The sequence below is a fragment of the Euprymna scolopes genome, chromosome 46 (assembly GCF_053919585.1).
Source record: "Euprymna scolopes isolate OS-2025 chromosome 46, ASM5391958v1, whole genome shotgun sequence".
Lineage (NCBI taxonomy): Eukaryota > Metazoa > Mollusca > Cephalopoda > Sepiida > Sepiolidae > Euprymna > Euprymna scolopes.
In genome coordinates this window covers 90,055,290-90,077,018 of record NC_136527.1, presented here as the reverse complement: position 1 = coordinate 90,077,018, position 21,729 = coordinate 90,055,290, and the positions used below count along the sequence as shown (strand labels likewise).

The window sequence follows — 21,729 nt, the reverse complement described above, 5'->3', positions numbered from 1 at the left end:
GGGTTTCGTACCTATTCTGTACTTTAACCTTACAATTGAATAAAACAACATATTATAAAACTTTAATTAAACGTGGAAATGCAATTTAAAAAATAGCACAAATCACTCTCTGCATTAGCACCGAAAGTACAGAATAGTTAGAAAACATCCTCCCTCCCCATGTTAAGAATGGCTTTCTAAATAATGTTAATGATTCAGTACTGTTCCTTGTCTGCTTAAGTTTAACTTTTGTTTATTAAATTATTAGGTGAAAGTCCAGAATAGTTACAAAACACCCCTATCCCCATGTCAAGAATAGCTTTCTAAATAATAACGTCATTAAGTACCATGTTTTGTTTTTAAATTGTTAGGTGAAAGGAGAGAATTGTTACAAAATACCATCCCCATGTTAAGAATGTCTTTCTAAATAACATTATTTCAGCACGGTATTTTCTATGCATTTTTTGTTTATTAAATTGTTAGGTGAAACTATAGAATAGATGCAAAACTCCCGCCCCATGTTAAGAATAGCTTTCTAAATAACGGTATTATTTCAGCACGGTACCTTCTCTGCATAAGTACTATCTTTTGTTTATTAAATTGTTAGGTGAAAATATAAAATAGTTACAGAACACTCTCCCTTTCCCACGTTAAGAATGGCTTTCTTAATAGCATTATTTCAGCATGGTACCTTCTCTGCATAAGTACCATCTTTTGTTTATTAAATTGTTAGGTGAAAGTACAGTACTCATGCAGAGAGTGATCCGTGTTGAAATAATAACGTTATTTAAAAAGCCATTCTTAACATGGGGAGGGTGTTTTGTACCTAATCTGTATTTTAACCTTACAATTGAATAAAAAAACATATAATAAAACTTTAATTAAACCTGGAAATACGATTTAAAAAATAGCGCGGACCATTCTTTGCATTAGCACCAAATATTATTTAAGCAAGTTACCAATCCGTAAAAAACTGTACTTTTACCAACCAATCTTATATCGAAAAACCAAAAAGAACAAAAAAAAAATCAAAAAGCACGCGACAAACTTTTTTTTTTGCCTTATATAATAAAGAAAAAATGTTTAAATTAAAAAATTTGGAAGATAAACAAATGAATTATGCTTTTTTTTGTTTTTTTTTACTTATCGAGTAAAAAGAAAATGAAATTACTTCATTTCGTCAATTCGTGGCTGTGAAATGAATCGAACTGGAAGTTCAGTTTTATCAACAAAACAGGTTCACACTAACGTTACGAAAATATATTTATTTTATTTAATATTTTAATAATTCGCGAGGTAAATTTATTTTAATAACATAAAAACATCCCTCGACTCTAAAGATTGGTTGTCTGAAAATTTCAAATAAATTGGTAACGTAGAAATATAGTTTTATTCGCGTATAACGAACCAAGAATTACATTTTATATATATAGATATATATAGATGTTGTACCTTTTTAGGATATTTGTTGGTAGGAATAGATTATAATAAGAAGGAATTATAGAGATGAGAGAAATGCAATGGAGTTTCATTATATATTAATAAACAACTTTGTTTGTTATCCTCGTTAGTAGCTTTGGTAGAAGAGAGAAACGAGTTAGTAGGTTTAAGTGTTCTTGTGTGAAGATGGAATTAATATATTGCCGGCTTGTTGAGGAGATATTCTAATAAAAACATATAATAAATTTATAACTTAAAAAGTTCTCGATCCGCGCTTGACAGAAGAGTCTTTAAAAAACGGACTAAGTGTGTCAAATCACCCCTTCTAAGGTACATAAAAAACCTAGACATCTCAAAAGCATGTGGACCCGATTTCCTCCCGGCTGTGCTATTAAAAAAATGCTCCACTGAGGTTACTCTAGTTCTCTCCAAACGTTACAACAAATGCCTTAACGAATTTTGCTTTCCTGACTACTGGAAAACCGCTTCTGTGGTACCAGTTTTCAAGAATTCTGGCGAAAGAACTGACCTATTAAATTATCGCCCCATTAGCCTTCTCCCGCTTTTCACCGGAATATTTGAGACTTTAATTAATCAAGCTTTAGTCTATCACCTAACAGCTGCTAAACTCCTGACCGACAATCAATATGGATTTAGGCAAGCCTGTTCAACAGCAGATATATTAACTGTAATCTCTGAATGTATATACCGTTCACTGGACAAAACCGGGGGGGGGGTAGAGCGATAGCCTCCGATATATATAAGGCTTTTGACAGGGTATGGAATGATGGTCTTTTAAAGAAAATTAGATCATATGGCATCACTGGAAGAATACAACGTAATTAAATCCTTCTTAAGTAAGAGAAAAATCCAGGTTGTCCTCGATGGTCATACATCTGAACAACATGATATAAATGCGGGAGTACCTCAGGGGTCTGTCCTTGGACCTTTATTATACCTAATATTCATAAATGAATTCCCTGATAAAATTGTGTCGGAGATAGGTATATTTGTTGATGACACCACACTCTATAGCAGGCACGAAGGGAAAACAAATGAACACATATCTAAGGAAATGGCAGAAACACTAGAGGAAGGCCTCCAATCTGTAGTGGAATGGTGACAAAAATGGATGGTTACATTCAATGCTACCAAGACTAAACTTGTTTCCTTCAATAATTACAAGAAACCTTCTCAACCACCACTAGTTATGACTAAAGTTACATTACCTGAAAGTAATTCTTTCAAACTCTTTGGCTTAAATAATATATAAATGCAGGAGTACCACGGGAGTCAATCTATATGTATGGAGTACTGTTGTCATATTATTTATTATTCTGAGTTGGGCATATTTTCTGATGACAACACACTCTATAACAGGCACGAGGGGAAAACAAATGAACACATATCTCAGGAAATGGCAGAAACACTTGAGAAAGTCACAATCAATGCTGCCAAGACTAAGCTTGTTTCCTTCAATAATTACAAGAAACCTTCTCTACTATACATTATCTGAAAGTTCTTTTTTCAAACTCCTCAGTTTAACGTTCACAGGGAACATGAACTGGAATAGATACATTGAGAGCATTGCCATGGCTGCTGCAAAGAAGGTGGGCTCTCTCTACCATGCTAGAAAATTACTTACACCACTACTTACACACTAAAACACATGGTGCTAATTGGCCGTTGACCCCGAAAAAGGGTTCATTCGCCCTTTGGAAGCTCTTGTTTTTAATCCTTCAGGGAGACTAGCCACCCTCCTACACAAACAAGTCTGTGGGGGAACCAGTTTAGTTACTGGTGACCCGACCATGAGGCAAGTAGTACTGGGTTATATGGTGCCAGTAGCATATGACATGACCTGACCATATATATATATATATATACATATGACATGACCTGACACCAACATGCATACATACATACATGCATTTAAAGAGACAGGTGATATTTACATAATATATAATTACTAGCAGGGGTGCCCGGCGTTGCTCGGGCGTTTGGAGGTGTATGCTGTGCAAAAAAAGCAAAAAAACAAAAAAAATGGTTAATTTTTTAAAACTTTGACCCGTATTATGACGCCTTAAAATTTATAGTTTCGGGCTCAAATCACTTTATTAAGTTAGATCCAGGTTCAAGGAACCTATATCTAAAATTTCAAGTGTCTAGACCCAAAATTGTCGGAGGAGTTTGGTAGAGTTCTTAAAGGTCAAATCGTTGAAATTTGACCCCTTGATTTTCCCAAATCTCAGTACCCGGTATTTCAAATTTCGAGTCTATAGACTAAAAATTGACAGAGTTATTGCGTAGGGAAATGTACACAGACAGACAGACAGACAGACAGACAGACAGACACGTTCACTTTTATAGATATATAGATAACTAGCATTTCATCCCGGCGTTGCCCGGGTGTTTGGAGGTGTATGCTGAGCAAAAAAAAAAAAAAAAGAGTAAATTTTTTTTTTAATTTGACCCCTATTATGACCCCTTAAAATTTATAGTTTCGGGCTCAAATCACTTTATTAAGTTAGATCCAGGTTCAAGGAACCTATATCTAAAATTTCAAGTGTCTAGACCCAAAATTGTTGGAGGAGTTTGGTAGAGTTCTTAAAGGTCAAATCGTTGAAATTTGACCCCTTAACAGCCAAATTTCTGGCTGACACCCGTCACATCGATTTTCCCAAATCTCAGTACCCGGTATTTCAAATTTCGAGTCTATAGACTAAAAATTGACAGAGTTATTGCGTAAGGAAATGTACACAGACAGACAGACAGACAGACAGACAGACACACAGACAGACAGACAGACACGTTCACTTTTATAGATATATAGATAATTAAATAATTATTTATACTGAGCCGTTTACGTCTGCCAAATTTGCTTTGTCTAGATCAAACACACAGACACGGAACAAGCTGTGTGCAGTAGCACCCGCACGCATGGAGTGGAAGCATCACATAACTTTGATACACATACATTTCCTGTGACCTCTGACATAGCCTTCCGTTTCCCTTGACTTTTCCCTCTTTTTTGCTTGACACTGTGGGGGTCTGCCACCATGTCGTTAGTTTAAGTTTGTTATTATAAGTAATTGATAACCAAGTTGTGGTTTTATTTGATATAGAACTTTATTACATATTTACATAGGAAGAGAGATTGAAGGTACGTGTGTAGAGGTCTACACCATGTTGTCGAATACGATATGTATTAGGCGGTTTACATCAATATTCATACGCCATGATTTCCTTGTTACGCGTATGAAAGTAGTTCTATAATAACACTACAGGGTCGTCAGGCCTTTTTAGGAACTAACTTCCTCCACAAATAAATAAAAATAAAAAGAAGACTTACATGCAAAACAAACGGAGGTTTATTCCCAGAAACCAACCATTAACAAATAAAATATAATTCTCTTTATAATGAGTTCAGAAATCATTTTTAAGTGTTCGTATAAAAAAAGGAGAATGTCTTTTTTTGTTGAACTGTTCATATGTTAAAACATGTTAAGAGAGGCAATAGATAATGTTCGCCTGTGAAATTGCATGAAGCGCGCAGAGCGGGGAAAATAGAAGAGTGATTGTAACACGTGTGGAATGTCCGAATGAAAATACAGTTGAGAGAGAGATTTGATGTTTGTGTGTGCTTAAATACTATTTGGACCGGCTCCAAGCGAGCTTAAGAAGAAAAGTTTAGAAAAATGTCCTTGGAGAAATCCCATTGGACGGAAACATCACGTGGGGTGCTCTGTACTACGTCCGCTCGTTTTGAGTCGATTTAATATATAAGGCCACGCCGGAATTTGCGTGGGAGTTATTTTTTATTTTTCATGCGCCAACATAATCATAATCATACTGCGCGCCTAAATTGTATTTATTTTTATAGCAATTTTTAATCCGAATCTTAACCGTGTCAACTGCCACAACACCAAGCAGTGCACACGTATAAACCCGCACGCTTTGTAAGCATGTACTCGAAGAATGGCAAACAAAAATGTGAGGTAGGCTTGCATATTTTTTGTATAAACATTGGTACCTTTAAGATGCTTACATGTAGAACTAATACACTATGAACAATCCAAGACTGTTATAATGAAGCTATATATTGCTTGTGTAAAATATGAACTGTAACCTCTATTTGTGCTCGCTTCCACAGAGGTCAACACGTACAAGCCACTATCACACATCTTTATGTGCCTACCAAATTATTGCAGTAATGTAGGAACTTTACTTTGTTTTGTATTAAATAATGTAGTTTTATATATATATATATATATATATATATATATATACTGCTTACGAAGTCGTGAACATGCTTTATATGGCGTCGTAACATATTTATACGTACAGACACTAGTATTTCATGCTTAATTTTTTAGATAGATTAAAAAAGCATCAAAAACTATGTAACACAGAAAAATGAACCACATTTTTTTTGTTTTTGAAAACTTTCTTGTTATTTTAAATATCTGCTAAAAAAATTTTCCGCAATGTGACAAGTCACCTTACTACGCACGTCCACGCGCGAACGCATCGTCGCATCGACGCATCACATAAACCAGCGGTTCTCAACCGGGGGCGAATCGCCCCCTAGTGGGCGAAAATCAAATTTTGGGGGGCGATTTTCAATCAATTTTATCTGTGAAAAATTTGGACATTTTTGCGAGTAAATTTTTTAAGGTTGAGATGTATGTACATTCACCTAACAATTTAAAGGAACAAAACATACCGTAAAAATTGAGTATAACTTAAAAATCCTATCTACAAAATAGCACGGCCCGTATCCTGCATAAGTACCAAAACCACACACACACATTCATTCCATTACGTGAATTTACAAAAACAAAAACACAAAAAACAGTTAGCGTTAATCAAGTTTTCATTATTATAATTGTTGTAAAATACTTTATTTGCATTAAATTAGTTTTCATTTCAAAATAAAGTTTAATTATATAATATTTATTTGTTTATTAAAAGCTCAAAAAATTATATTGAGAAATAGAATATTGTTTTATGACCAAAAATTATAAGGGGGTCTACCAAGAAAAAAAAAGAAGGGAAAAGGGGTCCTGGGTCAAAAAAGGTTTAGAACCGAACCAACCGCTAAACGATGGCGGTGAAAATACTGCGAGGGTTCCCCGGGTTATTACCATGCAACCGGTAAATTTGCGACGGGTTTGAATATCAGATTCGTTGTCAACGACCCCGAAAACCTTCATAAAACAAGTTTTATTGGTCGGCGTTCTGTTGTAGTTTAAGTAAACATTTACCAAAGGAAATTGCGGAGGTGGACCTAATCTAAAAAAAAAAAATACCGAAAAATCTTTACTTGTGTAAAGGTATTAAGACATGATCGATTATCTCCCTTGACGACGCCATCTTTCTTTTTTTTTTTTTTGCGAAAAGAAAACAAGATAGAAAATTTCCTAAACTTAAAAAAAAGAAAGAATTTTAGATTCTTTCTTTTCTTTTATGATCTATTGAACTTTCTCCTCAGCAAAGAAAATCAGAAAAAATGTAAAAAAAAAAAAAAAACTGACGATAAAAACAGTAAGTATAATCTCGCAATAATTCAGTGTGTGTGTGTGTGTTTTTAAGTATTTCGAATTTAGAAAAATGGATTCGGGTTTGTATATTACTATACACATAGATTCGAAAAAGTTCTCAAAAAACAAATGTATAACAAATAAATGTTATTAAAGGCAAGATGTAATTTTTTAGAGTTTTTATTTAATATAAAATGTTTATTCAGTTCGAAAACATACCTTGTTTACCGATGTATTGGAAAATTTAAAATGGCGCCGGACTCTCTGTTGAACACGGTAAGATTGGGAAAATGAGTTAAAACTAAAAAATTATACAAAATACTGTTAGAAACTCGCTCAATATATGTTAACGTGACATAGGCTGACATATATTCGGTGGGGCCCACGCTTTTAACAGTATTTTGTTTATTTTTTATTTTTAACTCATTTTCCCATGCTTACCCTGTTCAACAGAGAGTCCGGCGCCATTTTAAATTTTCCAATACATCGATAAACACTGTATGTTTTTGGTATTATTATACAAACACCGTGACAGCGTTAGGGTTAGGTTTAGGGTTAGGTTTAGGGTTTAGGGTTAGGTTTAGGGTTTAGGGTTAGGTTTAGGGTTAGGGTTAGGGTTAGGGGTTAGGGTCAGGGTTAGGGTTAGGGTTAATTCGCTGTCACGGTGTTTGTATAGTTTTACCATGTTTTTTTTAGCTTAATAAACATGTTACATTAAATAAAAATACTAAAAACATATCCAGTTAGGTAGAAAAGTAACTTATCTTGCCTTTGATAACATTTATTTGTTTTTTGATAACTTTCCGAATCTATGTGTATTGTAAAACAAACCCAAAAAAATATATCCAGTTTGGTAGAAAAGTAACTTATCTTGCCTTTGATAACATTTATTTGTTATATATTTGTTTTTTGACAACTTTTTCGAATCTATGTGTACAGTAATACAAACCCTAAAGATGTTATAAATAATAAACTAGACAAAATACTGTTAGAAATTCGCTCATTATATGTTACCGTGACATAAGTTGACATATATTCGGTGTTTTTTTAATAGTATTTTATCTAGTTTATTATTTATAACACATTTTCCCAAACTTACCATGTTAAAGAGAGTGTTGGGCGCCATTTTGAATTTTCCAATACATCGGTAAACACTGCATCAATGCTATAAATATAAATGATGTCGATAAAAATAAAATGAGTGAAGATATTTCATATTTACCAAAAGTGATGCTGAAAATTTCTAAGAACACAAAATAAAACATTCATTATTTGAGCATCTACTGTATTAGAATAAAATTAATAAAAATTTCTTTTTTCAAAACAAAAACAATGTCGTACGCATTGTACACTATAGATTTTAAAAGTCGTACATTTTTATAGAATGACAACTTTTATTCATTTTAGAATTTCCTTAATTTACTTATAAGATTTCAGCAGTACTTTTGATAATTAACTAGCCTGGGTACCCGGCGTTGCCCGGGTGTTTGGAGATGTGTGTTGAGCAAAAAAAAAAAAAAAAAAAAAAAGTGGTAGTAGGCAGACAGGTTCAAACCTGTACTGCAAAGGAGAAAAAGAATGTGACCCCCCCAAAAAAAAAACGTGATGTCTTTGCTGTTGCGTCCATCGCCAAACCAGAAGTGACGAAGGTTTAAATTAAGGCTAGTCAATCGAAGAGTGTATGACTTTTGAAAATATCGGCGAAAAAAGTGACCTCTCCCTGTATAAAAGTGTTCAGTTGAGGAGGGGGGGGGGAATTAATGTTTTTAACAAATTTTTCGATATTTGTCGTCCGAAGAGTCGAGCTTCAAAGCAATACTGATCTTGTGAAAATCCATCGCCTCTGTCAAAAGTTTTAGGCAGACATACAAACATACATTTAAACAGACAGGTAAGATTTATATTATAAACTAGCCTGGGTGCCCGGGTGTTTGGAGGTGTGTGTTAAGCAAAAAAAAAAAAACAGTTGTAGTAGGCAGGCAGTCCTGAACCCATAACGCGCCAGAGGAAAGAGGAAAAAAACAAACTGTCTTACCAATGTGCCTACTGCGGTTGTGACATCACGGGTGGTCGAAATAACACCTTTTATTTGACATCGTAGATACGAGGTTTGAATGACTTGCAAAAAATGTCAGAGAAAAAACCTACCCTCCCTGTAAAAAAGTGCCCAGTTAATAAGTGAATTTTTTTTGGCATATTTTTTCAATATTTTTCATCCAAAGGGTCGAGCTTCAAAATGCTACTGATCTCGTGAAAATCTGTCTCCTCTGTCGAAAGTTTTTGCAAGACATACAAACATACATACACAAATTTAAACAGGTGAGATTTATATTATAGATGATTCCAGACAACATCAAGATGAATAACCCACATATTTGCTGCTGAATACCAAAAATATACAAAAAAAAATGATATTGGAGATTTTATATCTTTCATCCATTTTGTTATTCTTTACTTATACTTGCATGTGAGGAAATGATCAACTCTAACCCTAGCTGTACACTGTTGAAATCATTTGAAACCAAGAATAATTGTATTAGCTGTCGAAATGTTTGTAGTCAAAGAAATACTGCTAATTTCATCAAGAGACGATCAAATTTTTGTCTTTTTCCTTTCTTAAATATATCTGAAACTATTTTTCTGTAAAGTATTTTTCCATTGAATGTAATTTCAACAAAGTTTTGCAATAAATCTATGAAATCCAATGTCGGTTGTTATGGAATAAACAAGTGAAGCATGCGTGGTCCCCCGTGAGTGCACAGTTAACGAGGCATAAAATAATGACTAAGTTCAGTATTTGTTCGCCCTCCCCCATTTAGCCATAAAAGTCCCCAGTGAACGTCAAATCCTGGTGAAAATGAACAAACGGTGCAGTTTTAGGCCTTAACATACGTAAATTTGAGTTCTGCACCATGTGAAAAAAAAAATAACTAAGTCCATCATTTGCCCCCCCCTCCCCCATTTAGCCTTAACATATTTAAATTTGAGTTCAGCACCATGCAAAACTGCATAAACAGTGCAGTTTTAGGTCTAAACATATGAAAATTTGAGTTCTGCACCATACAAAAAAAAAAAAAAAAGAATAAGTAACCCCCCCCCCCCATTTAGTGCCAAAAGTTCCCAAGGCCTTAACATATTTAAATCTGAGTTCAGCACCATGCAAAACTGCTAAATAGACATACACAGAAAATTTTGGACAAATATGGTAAAATAGTCCCAAAGATGGAGTGTTTTTATTAGCCCTAAAAGAGCCCCTGGTGCACACCTAAGAGTTATTGCGAAGTATAGACAAACAAAATTATATAGAAATCAGTTAGTTACAACTTTTCAGAAGGTTTTATAAAAATCCAAGGCATCATTTTTTTTTTTTTAATAAACACAAAAGTGTCAATTTTAGCCATTTTAACCCAAAAGGCACCCCTAGGGGGGCAATCGGAGTTTTCTCGGAAAATGCGTTTTGTTACTTTTTTACTCATATCATGTTTAATGTTTGTGCAAAATTTCAAAAAATTTCAAAACGTGGTTAATGAGAAAAGTGCTGACAGACAAACAGACAAGGGTGAACAAACAGTGAAATCCTGAAGAACTTTTTCAGAAGTAAATTACAAATTTCTGAAATTATTAGGGTAGTTATATTCAGAACAATCCCTAATACCATAAGAGCAGACATTCTTGGTCGTCAGGTCAAGATCAAAGTGTAGTACCTGTTCCTCAGATGCTGCACTTCAATTTCTTGTTCTCTCACAGTGGAGGAGAAATCCTTCATAACTGAGACAATTTTTATTTTTGTTCTTTTCTCAACGTTAAAAAATGGCCCTGGTGTCTAACTTTGTCCCGTGGGGAGGCATTGTAAATAGGAATCCTGTCAGTGTTTGTGACGAGTGTGCTTCATTACTCTGATGTGATGGTTAATATTCTCCATGTAATCAAAAGTTATAAGACCTTGCTTAAGGGTTTAAGTCATTTGTAGAAGATGTTGGGACAATACTTGTTTTAAGCCAAAATTACTAATCTTTTGCTAATTTTTTGAAAATGTTGTCCCTCAAGATCATAATATAACTATACAGGGTGACCCCCCCCCCCACAAAAAAAAACAGGATATTCAATTGTTTTTCTGAGCATTTTACAGTCAACGGAGAAAAAAGGCCAAAGACCCTAGTGTTTTGATGTGATTTATTGAATATAATAAACTAGTTATGACCAAAGTTTCATTTCATTCAGACAAAACACTAAAGAACGGGCTAATTAGAGTTGGGGCCCGTTTTTTTTGGTCACCCTGTATATATAAAAACGAAAATGTGTGTGTGTGTGTGTGTGTCAAAGGCTTTTTTGGAGAGTGCACTCAGTCGGGTCACTCCTTAAAACTTTTTATATACTGTCTAAATCATAATATCTACAAGTTACAAATTGAGGTTGCGTCTATCTTTAATTTTTTGAAGTAATATTTTTTGAAGGGGGAGGGTAAATAGAAGTGTTTATATACCCCCTAGATAATAATATGACTTTTACATATACATGGTTGAGGTCCAGGTTTTGGACCTGTTCATCGTTCCAAGGGAAAAAATTCCTAGACAACTTTGTAGCATGCATGGCACAGAAACCCAGGAATTTGCACCTCCATTTAGGAGGATGGACAATATAAACTCGGCAGCAATCTCCAATGGACGTCAAGTCTGCTTTTGAATGCGTTTACCGTTTGTGCGTGTACAACTGCATGTGTGAGATCATTCCCTTTGTTTTGTTTTTTTTTACGATTTTTAGGCTGTTCCCCCTGGTTGCGCTGTTTTTGGCAATCTGAAAAGATGGCTTTTTTGTATCATAGATCCCATGGATGTACTTGTAGAGATCGATCATGTCACCACGATTTCTCCGATGCTCAAGAGTGGGCAGTCTCAGAGTTCTCAATCTTTCAGAATATGGCTTGTCCTTCAGTGATGCCAGCAGCTTGGTTGCTCGGCACTGTACGTCTTCCAGATCACTGCATAAGGTCTTATGGTGCGGCTGCCAGACAGAGTGGCAATACTCCAAGATAGGATGCACAAGGCTCTTGTGGAGTTGCACAAAGACTGTATTTGAGAGGAATATCTAAGACTTGTGAACGCACGTCACGTCTAGATTTATTCACGTCAAATTTTACATGATCAATGTGGGGGAACTTCTTATATCAGACAATTGCTATTCATATAGACACTCTCCTCTTTATGGGGTGCTGGTTTCCCCCTGTACAAGTGTAAGCCATTTTGAGTTTCAGATGGTTCGCTGTTACACACAAGTCCTGGTAGGTGACTTGTTTGTAGTAGACAGTTCCACAGAACAAAATATTCTTACCGTGTCGAAACCCGGGAAAGAACATGTGAAATTGCACCAGAAAAGGTTTAATATTTATGAAGCAATTCTGGTTTCTGATTGGTTGGTAGCAGCACGTGAATTTATTTGATTCGTCAGTTCTTAGCAGCATCGTTTATAAATAGAATCGTCCGACTGTGTGGGATCATACCCCATTAGTCTCCCAAAATATTCCAACATCCTCCCTATTTTTTTATAATGGGGAAGTCCCTAGTGTTTGTTCTGCTCAAAAATAAATATATATTTTTATATTTACTTAGACATACCAAAAATTAGAAATCATTTGGATCTTAGAATTTTAGCATTTAAAAAGACGCCATTTTTAATTGTGTTCAAACGTCAAAAAGGGAAAATTACAAAGATTTTTTTTTTTTTTTTTTTTCTAAGCAAAAGTATTAGTAGGTTAAAGTGTTAATACAAAATAAAATGGATACAGTTTAACGTCTTGTCCAGGACTATTTTTTTTTTCTTTTTATATATAGAAAAATCTATATACTGAGCATTATCCCTAGGGTTTTCTGCTGATATTCATGCAAAAAAGTAATAGCCTTCTCATAAGTGGAACTTCGCTGGTCTGTATTTTTAATATATAGAAATCTATATACATACAGGGCAGTGAAAAAAAAAATATTCAGTCGAATTCACCAACAAGTTTTGAGAAAAAACGTTGTAGCTTTATCTCGTTTTCTACGAAATGACATTTTATATCCATATGCCTAGATCTCTCGCTTTCTACGAAATGGCATTTTATATCCATATGCCTAGATCTCTCGCTTTCTACGAAATGGCATTTTATATCCATATGCCTAGATCTTTGATTAATCATCCGTGCTCTGTGCTAAGACTATACTGGCTTGATTATCACAATTAATTACCACGGGGCTTGTAATCAATTCTGGCTCTAAAATAGTCTTCAGGATTGTTTTAAGATAGAGTGCTTCTTGGGTTGTGTGTTTAATCGCGATAAATTCTGCTTCACACGTAGAGAGAGATACAATCTGTTGCTTTTTAGATTTCCATGAAATAATAGGCCCATTTTCTGAGAGTCTGAAACAATATCCAGATACACTCTTGCGATCTTCGTCGTTTGCCCAGTCTGAATCCGAAAAACCTTCTAATTTTAGGGGATTTCTTGATTTTCTAAATACTAACTCCTGCTCCTTAGTTCCTTTTAAATAATGTAGGACTTGTTTAGCTCTGTCCAAATATATATAAGACTACCCATAATTTCGCGATATTGTGTGTCATTCATTATTTCAGACTGTGTGTATACTTTTTATTAATATCATTTTCGACCGGTGCAGAGCGTTTCTTGCACTCTCCCATTCCAAATTTTAATAGTATTTTTTCGATGTATCTCGATTGAGTCATCATAACAAGTCCTTTGCTTTGAGTAAATTCTATCCCCAGAAACCAGGATATTTTGCCAAGATCATTGAATCGTTTACTTAATTTGTTCTTAACATCAGTCAACATTATGTTACAATTTGATGCGATTATTTATGTATGTCTGCCTAAAACTTTCAACAGAGGTGACAGATTTTCACGAGATTTGTATTGTTTTGAAGCTCAACCCTTTGGACGACAAATATCGAAAAATTGGCTAAAACATTAATTCCTTCATCCTCAACTGGGCACTTTTCTACAAGGAGGGCTCACTTTTTTTGCCGATATTTTCGAAAGTCATCCCCCACTTTTCAATTGACTAGCCTTGATTTAAACCTTCACCATTTCTGGTTTGGCGATAGATGCAACAGCAAGGATGTAATTTTTTTTACGTTCTTTTCCTCCTCGTACTTCTACGGCGAATTGGAGGTATCACTTCCTCGTTCCCATATTCCTCATCACCAAAACATTATTTAGAACTGCACAAACTAGAGAAACCTAGTTTATGAAGTTTCATTTGTAAATGTTGTAAGAAAATATTAAAGAGTGTGATTCGTTATATTCAGAAGTTTATTACGAGCGTGAATCCTTAATATCCCAAGTGAATACTTCAAACATATCACAAATCTATTAGGGCAGTTATTGTCATAAATCTAATTCATTTAAAGCTATAGAACCTTGCTTTAATCTCTTATACCATTCAAAAACTGATTTTCAATTAATGCAAGATGGTCCAAAAGCAGTCTGAAGCATTCCATACGTTTCTGTGACATTTTTTCCAAGTTTAAAACAATTTTATTGAATATCATTCTTCTAAAGTGTCCTCACGTCCAGATTGCATTTTTGAAATTCACCAGCTGTGACAATCAGGGTTTTTTTTACATGGGAGTCACCGCTTATCAAGGACCAGAGGCTACTGAAGGATAAGGGTTAAAGTACAGTATCAGAATCCTAGTAATCGTTAGTAGTTGAGATTTGGTAAATTTGTCAAGTGGAATGGCTCATCAAGAACTTGTTTGCATTGGACTTGAAGACGGCCATATTGTAGTCAGCTGGAAAGCAGGCAAATGGAAGACAATTCCACAGGTGCACAGTTCTAAGAAAGAAACTTTGTTCATGGAATCTATGTTTAGGTTTAGACACAGAAAAAAAGTGGGGGAAATTATTGATAGTGGTTTTAGCCAGACGAGTGTTTCTCGTGAACATCTGGTGAGGGGGGACCATAGATTGGAGCTCAGACGAGCACTTTAGTAGGATGCATTCCAATTCCAGCTGTAGCTGTTGATTTGAACCTTAAATCATAAAAATTGGTCAGTCAACTCATAAGATCTATAGCAATAACATACTGAATTTTCAAGAGTCTACGACAATTTTAAATGCCTGTACAAAAAAAAGTCTGGAAATTCATTGAAGGCACCTCATAATATCCTGTATGAGTATGCCAACTATGTGACACAAACAGGGAGACCTGGCATTGTCCAGGATTGAATGAGGATTAACAAATGTTCTACCCTTCCATACTTTTATTGTTATTGGTTCACATTACATTTAAACTTGGACATGAATCAAACTTAATAACTTGATTTGAGCCCAAAACAATAAATGTTAAGGAATAGAGGTCAAAGTTAAAAAAATTTACCGCTTTTTTTTTTTTCTTTTTTTTTGCTCAACATACACCTCTAAATACCTGGGCATCGCCGGGCACCCATGCTTGTATATATATATATATATATATATATATATATATGTGAAGAATAAAACATGTATAAATACATTTGAAGCCAAAACTGCAACACAAATTTTTTCTTTTTATAAAATAAACGGATGTTTATTTTTAAAGAAATATATTTCGGAGTAAGACTCCTTTATCAATCTTTTTTTTTTTTTCTCTTCTTCCACGACATGATGTAGTGGGAGATAGTTCGATGAAGAGTCCACGTGATGTTGTTAACTGCGGGGTTTTTGTGAAGCCGGATAGGTGACGCGTGGTCGCGTATTTTGAAAATCTGGGTGGTTATTTTTTGTGTATATCCGTCAGAAGTGTTGAGTGAAATTTGAAGAATAAAACATGTATAAATACATTTGAAGCCAAAACTATATATATATTTCTTTAAAAATAAACATCCGTTTATTTTATAAAAAGAAAAAATTTGTGTTGCAGTTTTGGCTTCAAATGTATTTATACATGTTTTATTCTTCAAATTTCACTCAACACTTCTAACGGATATACACAAAAAATAACCACCCAGATTTATATATATATATATATATATATATATATATATATATATAAACTATAATTTAGTAATTTAAATTTTATGATTTGAAATGGTGAAATTTCAAATCTAGATTTTTTATTATATTCAATATATATATATATATATATATATATTAGACTCTTAAGTATTATTGAATACTTTTGTGTGTGTGTGTGTATATATATGTATATATATGTATCAGGCATCCATGTATAATCTCAAACGTGTAATATATGCACAGACATACTTATATGTGGAATATATAGCCTTGAATTTGTACTGATAAGATGTCTTTTTTGTATTTGCGGATTCGTAAATTCATCGGAGAAAAATCTAAATTCAATTTTTAGAGTGGCATTTTTTAAAGCCTTTTCATCCACCATTTTCTGTTTTAGAACAATGCAAGGAAATTTTTTTGTTGAACATTTTCATAGAAATATGAAAATAGAAAAAATAAAACTTTAAAAGTAAATCATATAAGAAAAATAAAAAATGCAACAACAATCGGAAGAAAACACATTTGTGAGTTGTGCAAATCTTCATTTATTAAGAAATCATTTTTAACAAAACACGTCTGATCACACCATGTGGACGCAAAACCATACAATTGTGAAGGGCTGACAAACAAGAAAAGGTGGCTGCTGTATATGGAATTTCTCACAATATATATATATATATATATATATATAATGTTAAATATTAACATGTATTAATTCTATAGAAAAGTGAAACTATTAAATTGACAGTATATCTTAGGATTTCCGTTAAGATGTTTCTTTCATTAGCAGATACGCAAACTCATTGAAAAAGAAACAATACAGTTTAAGGCTTGTATATATATATATATATATATATATATATAAGCGAGATAAGACATTGATAGAATTCAGATGAAAATCCTGATAGATATTACTTTAAGGAGATCCTAACCAAAAAGGAAAAGCTCAATATTTAAGAATAGAGCAATATATAAGTTTCGTGGTTAAGTTTTAAATTCATTTCCTCTGATGATATGAGCCATTGTTGAAAATCCATGGATTAAGGAAATTAATATAACCCCTTCTATATATTCCTTTTGTCAAGCAATAAATTCTTAAATCGAATATATGTGTCTATATGTTGTTTTTTCAGAATTTAAAACATAACCACGAAACTTATATAAGTGTGTGTGTGTGTGTGTGTGTACATGTTTCTGCCATATATATATAATTTTAAACGTGTAAGTCATATGTGCATAAATACGTATATGTAGAATATATGGCCTTGGATCTGTTTTGATAAGATGTTTTTTCTTTATTTGCAGATTCAACAGAGAAACATCTTGTGTTTCTATTATTCAAACATTTTTATTCATCATTTTCTTGAATGTTTACATAGAAATATGAAAATAGAAAAAATAAAACTTTAACAGTAAATCATATAAGAAAAATAAAAAATGCAACAACAATCTGAAGAAAACACATTTCTTTGTGAGTTGTGCAAATCTTCATTTATTAAGAAATCAATTTTAACAAAACACGTTCGATCACACCATGTGGACGCAAAGCCATACAATTGTGAAATTTGTGGTTCAGCATTTGTAACAAAGTATCGTCTAAAATTACACATGCGTACACACACAGGCATTAAACCATTTCGTTGTGAACTGTGTCCGGCTTCGTTTTCGCAGAGTAGTAGCCGAATAAAACATATGCGAAGTCACACTGGAGTGAAACCCTTTACGTGTCAAGTTTGCAGCTCATCATTTTCACAGATTTCCAATTTAAAAAAACATGTACGAAGCCACACAGGTGAGAAGCCATACTCATGCGATGTGTGTGGAGCAGCGTTTTCAGTGAATTGGCACTTGAAGAATCACCGCTTGATACACACAGGAGAGAAACCATTTGCATGTGAAATTTGCGGATTGGCATTCGCGGTTAATTCACGCTTGACGCGACATATGAGAATACACACTGGAGAGAAACCCCATTCTTGCAATGTGTGTGATGCTGCATTCTCGATTCATTCCAACCTGACGAAACACATGCGAATTCACAACGGGGAGAAACCATATTCTTGTAATGTCTGCAGATCGTCATTTTCTCAAAACGGCAGTTTACAAAAACACCTTCGAATACACACTGGAGAGAAACCATATTCTTGTATCATTTGTGGTTTGGCATTTGCAGTCAGTTCTAGTTTGGCAAGACATATGCGAACACACTAAAAAACAAATGTTTGCAATTCTACATTTTTTTATTCCAACTTGACAAAACACTATGAATTAATAAGAACAATAAAGAAAGCTCTATAGACTAAACTTGTCTATGATATGGTTTTGTTATATTTTGACAGTTTTTGTGAAAATCCTTCATATTCATCTGTTGTTTATCTCCAGTTAAATAGATAGAACGAGATGGATAGAGAGATAACTAGATCGTTTAAATGTTCATATGCGGGTGTGCTTGCATGTGTGGGCATTATACATGTATTTTGGACATGCCTTATTTTAATGTGTCGTTGATCTGGATCCACCTGGAATTAATCTCATTCTTGGAGGAGAGGCGAGAACCTGTTTGCACGAATATGCATTCATTTCCAAGAAATTATATAATTTTTATTCACTTTCCAGGTGTTGATCGACAAAGAATGGAAATTGAATATCTTTGCTTGAATGGTTAATTTTAATTCTCCATTCTAAGACATGTCAGCTCCCTCCCCAGTGAAAGAGGAGACGACCTGTTAAACCATCTGCTCTGCTCAACGGCCAAATTCCAATTCCCATGTGATCTCCAGCTAATCTGATCACATGGTAACATACACGTACACCGTCAGCTAATCAGATACTTCCGGTAAACTTGTCTATGATATGGTTTTATTATATTTTGACAGTTTTTTTTTGAAAATTCTTTATATTCATCACTTGTTCATCCTTCAAGATAGATTGATAGATAACTAGATAACTTGACAAAACACTATGAATGGGCCAACTAGTAACCAACCAAGTATTTCCTGGATAGTCAAAAAAACTAAAGGTTCACATCTGCCTGTTGCTAAGATTTTGCAACAAGTATGAAATATTGAAATAAAGATGGGTTGATTATACTTTTAATTTAAACAAGCCGGCAATATATTAAATCTATCTTCACAAAAGAACACTTCAATCTACTAACCAGTTCCTTTCTTCTACTAACGCTACTAACGAGAATGACAAATAAAGTTATTTATTAAACATTAAGCTCATTTAATTATTTTCCACTGCCAGAGAAGGACAGAGGTAGACGTTTAAATGCTCATATGCAGGTGTGTGTGTCATACATGTATTTTCAACGTACAAGACGAATAAAATCAATAAAAAATGAGAAGAAAAGACTTGGTGGATAGAAACGAACAGTTTTATTAAAAACAAAAAAAAACTTAGGAGTCAAAAAGAATAATGGTTCACATCTGCCTGTTGCTAAGATTTTGCAACAAGTATGAAATATCGAAATAAAGACGGGTTGATTATACTTTTTTGCTGCTGTTTTTTTCGTGACATGAGATTTTGACCAACATAGGTTTTTTTTATAGAAGGCCGTAATATTTTTAGAAAGTCGAAAAGAGTTTTTTCTCTTTGTTTGCAATTTAAGTTTACATTTTGTTATGCCATCTTTTTTAAATAAAAATCCTCTCAAGTCAATTAGTAGAAATATCTGCAAAGTTAACTTATTATCTGAAATAATGTTTTTCTGAAGAAATAACCTGTAAAAATTTTTTTTTTGTTTTTTACACAGTGGTCACCACATATCAAGGCCCGGAAGCAACTCAGGGATAAGGGTTATTGCAAGTACATTACGTTAGTGTGGAGATTTGATGAAGTGTTTATATGCATCTGTGTGTGTGTTTCATACATGTATTTTCAACGTACAAGTATTTTCATGCGTCCTTGACAGTTTTTTTTTTTTTAAATTCTTCATATTCATCACTTGTTCATCTTTCCAGATAGATTGATAGATAACTAGATAACTTGACAAAACACTATGAATGGGGCAACTAGTAACCAACCAAGTATTTCCTGGACTATAAGAACTATAAAGAAAGCTCCATAGACTAAACTTGTCTATGATATGGTTTTATCATATTTTGACAGTTTTTATCAACATTCTTTATATTCATCACTTGTTTATCTCTCCAGTTGGAGATGGATAGATAGAGAAATAGATAACTAGATCGATAGATATATCGATAATACACATAGATAAATAGATATATCGATAATACACATAGATAAATAGATATATCGATAATACACATAGATAAATAGATATATCGATAATACACATAGATAAATAGATATATCGACAGACAGATAACTACTTCGCCTACTACATAACGTTTATTAATTTATATCCAATACCTATTGCTTGAACGTCATAAGCATCGGAGGTATTTTTGACATACCTTATTTTCACTACATACTTGATTCTGGTCCATCTGGAATCCATCTTGTTCTTAGAGGGGAAGCTGGAACGTGTTTGGACGAATATGCGTTCACTCCAAAAACGCTGATTGTATTTTATATTATCTTTATTCCACTTTCCAGAATGTCGACGCAAATGAATATGGAACGTGAATTTCTTTTTGCCATGTTGGATTCATCTTTATTCTATTAGTCTCCATTTTTGAGGCATGTCATCATCCTCCCAGGGGGGGGGGGGGAGAGACGACCGTTAAACCCAACCGCTCCATTCCAATTCTAAGTTCCAACTCCAATGATTCTTCTCAGCTTGCTAGAACCATGTGACCCACATCTACTTCAGTCAGCTGATCAGATGCTTCCAGTGACACTTGTCCATGATATAGCTTTGTCATATTTTGACAGCTTTTATCAACATTCTTCATCTCTTGTTTATCTCACCAGTTAGATAGATAAATCGAGATGGATAGATAGAGAAATAGAGAGATAACTAGATCGAGGGATATTGATTAAAGTTCATAAGGAGGTATTTGATTTTTCACGAAACTTTTACCCAACTTGTATCCAACTAAATTAATTTAACATAGACCACATTACGTTCTATTAAGCTAAACAGATGATAATGATCGGTTAATTAGTTTAAAATTGAATCGTGTATATACACATATATAAACATATACACATGCTTAGGTCCTGGATATAACCTTAAACTATATCCAGTGGTGAGGCCCCAGCTTGTGGGCTTTGGGGAGTGTGGAGCCACACTTTAATTGCCATTGCTCCCAGGTTTACTCTGACCTGGAGTGGTAGTACCTGTTAGGGTCCCAACTATGGGTTAAATAGAAACCGACTTGAAAACAACAAATATATTCTATTAAAAAAATCTTTCTTCAAAATCTTTGGATTCGGCATTAAATAATCTGAAAAGGATTGTTATGCCGTAAAACAAAAACACCCAACCAACCAGCACGTACTTAGCTTTATAGAAATAGAAGTTTTCAGGGGGCATTTCAAATGTTTGTAAGGAAAATGAGTTATATATTAATGGTTAAATAGATCCACAGTTCCAATTTTTTTCTTTTCTAACTTGTCTATGATATAGCGTGATCTTTTTTGACAGTTTTTATCAACATTCTTCACATTCATCTCTTGTTTATGTCTCCAGATAGATCAAGATCAATAGATACGGAAAAAACTAGATTGAGCGATATATCGGTAAGACACATAGATCTACCACCAATAGCAATGGCCAAGAACACATTACCTCAAAGTACTTCTTTTAAACTCCTCGGCCTAACGTTTACAGGGAATATGAACTGGAATAGATACATTGAGAGCA

General features: G+C 33.9%; 1 long non-coding RNA gene across 1 annotated transcript; it reads left to right on the top strand.

Moving 5' to 3' along the window:
* The first annotated feature begins 6,148 nt into the window (after nt 1-6,148).
* Nucleotides 6,149-19,443, top strand: LOC145270375 (uncharacterized). The gene is made up of 2 exons (XR_013865328.1): nt 6,149-6,966; nt 17,256-19,443. It is a non-coding gene; the product is annotated as an uncharacterized LOC145270375 (long non-coding RNA).
* Nucleotides 19,444-21,729: the final 2,286 nt, after the last annotated feature.